Raw genomic sequence first — 6,420 nt, forward strand, 5'->3', positions numbered from 1 at the left:
GAACTCCTTTGCATATTAGGTGACATACCCCTAATGTAGCCAATCCTCCAAGAGCTTACAGTAGCCCCTGTAAGAAGAGCTCTGTAAGCTATTGGAGGATTGGCTATATTAGGGGTGTGTCGCAACGTTCCCTCTAAGCTGTGGGGTCTTGTGAGCAAAAATTGTACTTTGTGAGTTGCTGGCATTAAAGTTGTGAGCGAGCGATTTGGCTACTGCATAAATTGGTTTGCTCTGGAGCCCTCCTTCCTGAGCTGAGACACAAATGTGTGAGCCGGAGGCTAAAAAACTGTGAGCTAGCTCACGCTTATTCAGCTTAGAGGGAACACTGGTGTGTCACCTAATATACAAAGGAGTTCCTGCTGCAAAAAAAGCCCTGGATATATATAAAGGTCCCAGTCACACGGGCCGGAAAATGCAGGGGGGGGAGAAGCGTGGCTGTTTGCCCCAGAGCAAAGTAATGTGCAGCAGCCCAGTCACATGTCCCGTGGAGGTCCCATAGGTATGCCTTTAGGTGCCGATCACACGGCTATCCTGCAGCATGGCAAAGAAGCGGCGTGGCGCAATCACACTGGCAATCGCTAGGCACCGCTTCCATGGCAAACGGGAATTTTTCCCCCTCACCACAGAGTGCGCATGTGCAGGTGGGCGTTTATGCACATCCTGTGGAGACTTAAAAAAAAATCCGGTTTGCGACGGGACATGGGTGGGTGCCGGATGCCATGGGATTCCAGCAGAAACGCGATCAGACGCCCGCCCTTGCCCCGCATTTTCCGGAAACTAGCACATCGGATGTACTAGTTTTTTACTCCATATCTTCGGCAAGAAGCCACGGGTTAGCTACGGGTGCACTACGCTTCCCAGATGTTGCGATGTGATCGCGCCTAGAAAATCTGCCTATCATCTGTATCTTTAGCACGGTAAATGCTCTGTGTGAACGGGGCCAAAGTTTGTTAGTCTTAAAGATGCTACTGAGCTTTTTACTATTTTGCAGCAACAGACTAACACGGCTATCTCCTCAGGATAGAAAGATGCTATTCTGGCACAGTTCAAGCATGAAACATTCACCTGACATGGTGTGCTTGGCACAGCCACAAAATGGCTGCCATAAAATGGCTGCCACTGGAGGCAGAGCCAGCCACAAAATGGCTGCTGCAGTAGCATGGCCAATACTGTCAACCATGCTGGAACAATTCAGGCTGTGTGTTTTCAATGGATTATTTACATCATTCATTCATTCATTTGAACTCCACCTTTCTCTCCAACAGGAACCCAAAATGGCTTACATTGTCCTCCTCGCTTCTATTCTGTCCTCATAACATCCCTGTGAGGTAGGTTAGCCTGAGAGAGTGTGACTGGCCCAAGGTCATCCAGCAAGCTTCCGTGGCACAAGCGAGGTCTCCCAGATACTAGTCTGACACTCTTAACCACTGCACCACACTGGCTCTCTAGATTAACCCAAAAGCAGTGATGCTATTTTCCCCATATGTTCCAGCGGTGTCTATTTGCACTTGTCTGTTCTATAGTGGGCAATTTTGCACTGATGATCGACACATTGTATGCTCACAGCTTTTTCGGCAGCTGTGGAGGCAACATACACAGCTGACTACGACCAATCCATTTCATAAAAGGACTCAATTAAGCCACCTGCGTGAGTGCGCCCTTTCGTCACCAGCTTGTGGTCGTAATCACTCCTTTTTCTGAGGGAATTTTCCAGGCCCTTGACGTTGCAAATACATGATCAGTTTCTATTTAAGAGACAGTCTTCTAGTACGATTTGTCGCTTGTTCAACCATCATTCTTTTTACGATTCCTTTTAAAAAGCATATTGCTGGTAACTTTCTGAGGTTCCCTCCCCTCTGCACAAGCTATCCATACACAAATTCATCTTCTAATTTGTGATGGGGTTTGACCTGATGCTTATAATTTGACTTAATCTGTGACTTGTCATAGTGTAAAAAAAAAATACTGTTTACAATAAAAAGAGTTGTTAAAAAAATACTGTTTTTTCATACCAGCCCGTTATACTTTGACAACACATTTTGTCTATTATTAGTAGTAGTATTCCCATAGGTAAAGGTAAAGCTTTCCCTTGCTCGAAAGCCAGTCAAATCCGACTCTAGAGATGCGGTGCCCATCTCCATTTCCAAGCCGAAGAGCCAGCAGTGTCCAAAGACATTTCTGTGGTCATGTGGCTGGCATGACTAGATGCCGAGGCGCACGGAACGCTGTTCCCTTCCCACCGAAGCGGTACCTATTTATCTACTTGCAATTTCTTGCTTTCGAACTGCTAGGTTGGCAGGAGCTGGAACTAGAGACGGGAGCTCATTCCGCCATGCGGCACCCGGGTCTCGAACTGCTGAACTACCGACCTTCCAGTCTGCCATTCAGTGTCTTAACCACTTGAGCCACTGCAGCCCTAAGTATTCCCATAAGACATGCTAAATGTATGTAATCATTTTCTTCATTGATACCCCTCCTTTCCCCCCAGCAGGGACCCAAAGCTGCTCACATCATCCAGACTAAACTTCCAGGGTTTTGCCTGAAGTGAATGCATCCATTTTTTCCCATGCCCCACTCCTCAAAGCCTTCCATTGGTTCTAGCCACATACCTGGCAACCCCAACTGTGACCGTATGTCTCAACATCAACCACATTCATATCGCTAAAGGGAATTTATCTCAACTCATTCTATTTTATGTTACTTGAACTCTCTTTTTAAAGGCGATCCAAGACACCGCTCATGGCTCTTTGCCATGAAAACATGAAAACAGTGAATCCCACCCAGCAAATGGGGACATTAGTCTCTGGTTAGCGTGGATACTGGCAAAGAAAAATGGAAAACAATTAAAGCTTGCGTAAGCAGCGCTCTTTTCTTTCTACGACATCCTGCACCGGTTACCTTGCAATTTCAGCAGGGTGTTGAAGCGTGCCTAATTTCGCAGATTGCGCCCGCAGGCCCTCCGCATCCCTGTGTCTAACAAACATAATTTATGTAGAATTGATTTAGCCTGACCTGTTTTGAGATGCAAATGTACTTGTACCTAATTTCCTACGATGTCTGTATTGTGCACCCTGGCGGAAGATCTAAACATTCAGCACATCTGTGAGAAGAAGAAAATCCTTCCTGAAATTGGGGATTCTAAACAGGAAAAAAAAGAACAGAACTCCCGCTCTCAATGCAGTGTTTTATGCCCAAGGGGTAGATTTGGGGACAGAATGATTAAATGTGCAATCCTTGGTCAACTTCCTCTAGTTGAAGGTTATTGAAATTAATGGTCATAGAGTTGAGCAACTCTGCCTTGGATTGTAATACCAGTGGTGAGTGTATTGTTGAAACTTCGTGGCAGTTGCCATAAACAGTTATTTTATGGCCCAGGTCACAAGTGCCGGAAAACGCAGGTAGGAGGCGTGGCTATTTGTGGTGACGCAATTAGACTCGCGACAATGCAATCAGACGCATCAGCGGCAAACCACAGTTCCGTCCCTCGGCGCGTGCGCTTCAACGAAGACGGCCGGAGGGGAAAAGCCGTGGTGGCACGATCACACAGACAGAGTCCATCGGCAGCCCGTGGCAAACCATTTGCCAGTACTTTTGGTCAGGTACTTTTTTACTGCGCATTTTCGGCAGCACTCCATGGGTTGGCCACGGGTGCGTTACGCCCACCGGATGTTGTGGTGTGATCGTGCCTGGAAAATCCGCCCACCATACGTGGCTCTCCCACGGCAAATTCGCCGTGTGAACGGGGCCTATATTAAATTTGGGATTCGAACCTGAAAAATCTTGGGTGCCTCCAACCAGTCTGTTGTGAAACACCTGATGTGGTTTTGTTCCATGTTAAAGGTAAAGGTAAAGGTTCCCTTGCTCGAAAGCCAGTCGAATCCGACTCTAGGGTTGCGGTGCTCATCTCCGTTTCAAAGCTGAAGAGCCAGCGCTGTCCAAAGACGTTTCCGTGGTCATGTGGCTGGCATGACTAAATACCAAGGCGCACGGAACGCTGTTACCTTCCCACCGAAGTGGTCCCTATTTATCTACTTGCAATGTCTTGCTTTCGAACTGCTAGGTTGGCAGGAGCTGGAACTAGAGATGGGAGCTCACTCTGCCATGTGGCACCCGGGTCATAAACTGTTGAACTACCGACCTTCCACAGCCTGCAGTTCAGCATCTTATCCACTTGAGCCACCGCAGCTTGATGTGGTTTTGTTCCATGTTAGAGGTTTATAAAATTCTGCATGGGGTGGTGTGGCCTCATTTGGATTACTGTGTACCGTTCTGGTCACCGTATCACAAAATGGACATTGCAGAGCTGGAAACAGAACAGAGGAGGGCAGCCTAAGATGACCAAGGGGTCGGAGCACCTTCCCTGTGAAGAAAGGCTGAAGAGTCGGGGACTTTTCAGTTGAGAAAAGAGACAACTAAGTGGGAGGACATGATAGAGGTTTATGCAAGAGGGAGAGAGAGCTGACAAAGAGAACTCCCCCTCCCCTTCTCCCAAAATACTAGAACTTGAGAACACCCAATGAAGCTGACGGGCAGTAGATTCAGGACGGACAAAAGGAAATACTTCTTTACACAGAAAGGGATTAAAATGTGGCAGTCGCTACCAGAGGACGGGGTGATGGCCACAGAAATAAGCAGCTTTCAAAGGGGATTAGATCGATTCATGGAAAATAGGTCTATCAACAGAACTTTTTTTTTTTAAGATATGCTGGAAATCTTAAGAAGGAAATGAAGTTTTTTATCTGTATACTGAAAACTCATGAACTTTTAAGCATTTTTAAAATAATTTTGTCTAAGAGGTTCTGGAACAGAGTTCCAGCATGTTCCTCCAGGAAAAAAAAACCCTGTCTATCAGTGGCTACTAGCCATGGTGACTGAGGGGGACCTCCACATTCAGAGTCCGTCAGTCTCTGAATCCCAGTACTAGGAAGCAATATGAGGTCCTTGGCCTCTATGCCTGGTTGTTGGACCTCCAGAGGAACTGGTTGGCCACCATGTGAGATAGGATGCTGGACCAGATTGTAATGATTCCTTGTTTTATGAGTGTGTGTGTGCCTTTAAATGCTTGGTTGGAGTGCATGGTTAGTAGACTAGATTGATTGAGAGAGACAAATGTACTGTGATTGGTGGATGACAGAGTGTGGGTGTTAAGTCACTCGCTTAACAAAGAAGTCGGAGAGTGATTCAGCAAGAACACAACTTTATTCTTCAACTTGAACACGACTCCAACACGGATCAACATCTGATAGCCAGAACAGAACAATTCAGCTTCTACATTGCAGTTGTCCTGCTTTTAAACTCTCCCAGCTAATGTAGCCACACCCACTGTACAAATACCAACCAATACGGTTGTTCATATAAGGACCAATCATGGACGTTCCCGCTCAGGGAGCTTGCTGTAAGGTGATTGGCTAGGTGCTTCCTAGGCTAGCAATGCGATTGGATGGATTTGGATCCTAGCCCAGGATGAAGCTCAACATGGCAAGTCAATTAGATGTTTCACATACATCATGCATTCAATGGCAGCTATTGAATACATTACAATGGGAGGGGTTTTTGAAGGGAATCTGTGCAGGTGTGTCAGTGTGTCAGTTAGGAGACACCGTTAGAAATCAGTTGGATTTGTTCAGTTAGAGAGTTAAGTCAGTGAGTGTTCAGTTAGTTCTGAGTGAGTTCTTAAAGAGTGCAGTATATATGTCCTTAGCCTGTGTGGCTGACTATAGGAAAGAGTCACTCCACTGTTAACCCTTCCTGAAATTGGAGATTCTAAACAGAAAAAAAAAAAGGAACAGAACTCCCGCTCTCAATGCAGTGTTTTCTGCCCAAGGGGTAGATTTGGGGACAGAATGATTAAATGTGCAATCCTTGGTCAAGTTAATGTTGGAACTGAATGTCAAAACAAACAAAAAGTAAAGGAAAAACAAGACAGTGCCAACGGTGGCTGGCAGTGGGGCCAAGAGGAAGGACCCCCCTTCGTCACTGGTGCTGTTCAACGCCAGGTCTGTCAATAACAAAGCTACAACCCTTCGGGACTTTGTCCAAGACCAACATGCAGACCTGGTGTGTGTGACCGAGACCTGGGTGCGGGAGGGAGAAACAGTAGCTCTTGTCCAGCTGACCCCACCGGGCTTCTCGGTCCTTCACCAGTCACGGACTCGGGGGCAGGGGGGAGGAGTGGCTATCCTCATTCGGGAGGCTTACTCCTTCAGGGCACTCCCACCAGCAGAGATTGAGGGCGTGGAATGTGTCGGTGTGATGCTGGAGGCTGAGGAGAGTTTGGCACTCTGGCTGGTGTACCGACCGCCTAACGCACCGGCTAGTAGCCTGCCGCCCCTGCTGGAGGCCGTATCAGGCTGGGCGCTGGAGCACCCTAGGCTGATTGTCTTGGGTGACTTCAACGTCCATGCTGAGGACGCGACCTCT

The sequence above is a fragment of the Gekko japonicus genome, unplaced genomic scaffold (assembly GCF_001447785.1).
Source record: "Gekko japonicus isolate JY-2015 unplaced genomic scaffold, Gekko_japonicus_V1.1 scaffold4123, whole genome shotgun sequence".
NCBI lineage: Eukaryota > Metazoa > Chordata > Lepidosauria > Squamata > Gekkonidae > Gekko > Gekko japonicus.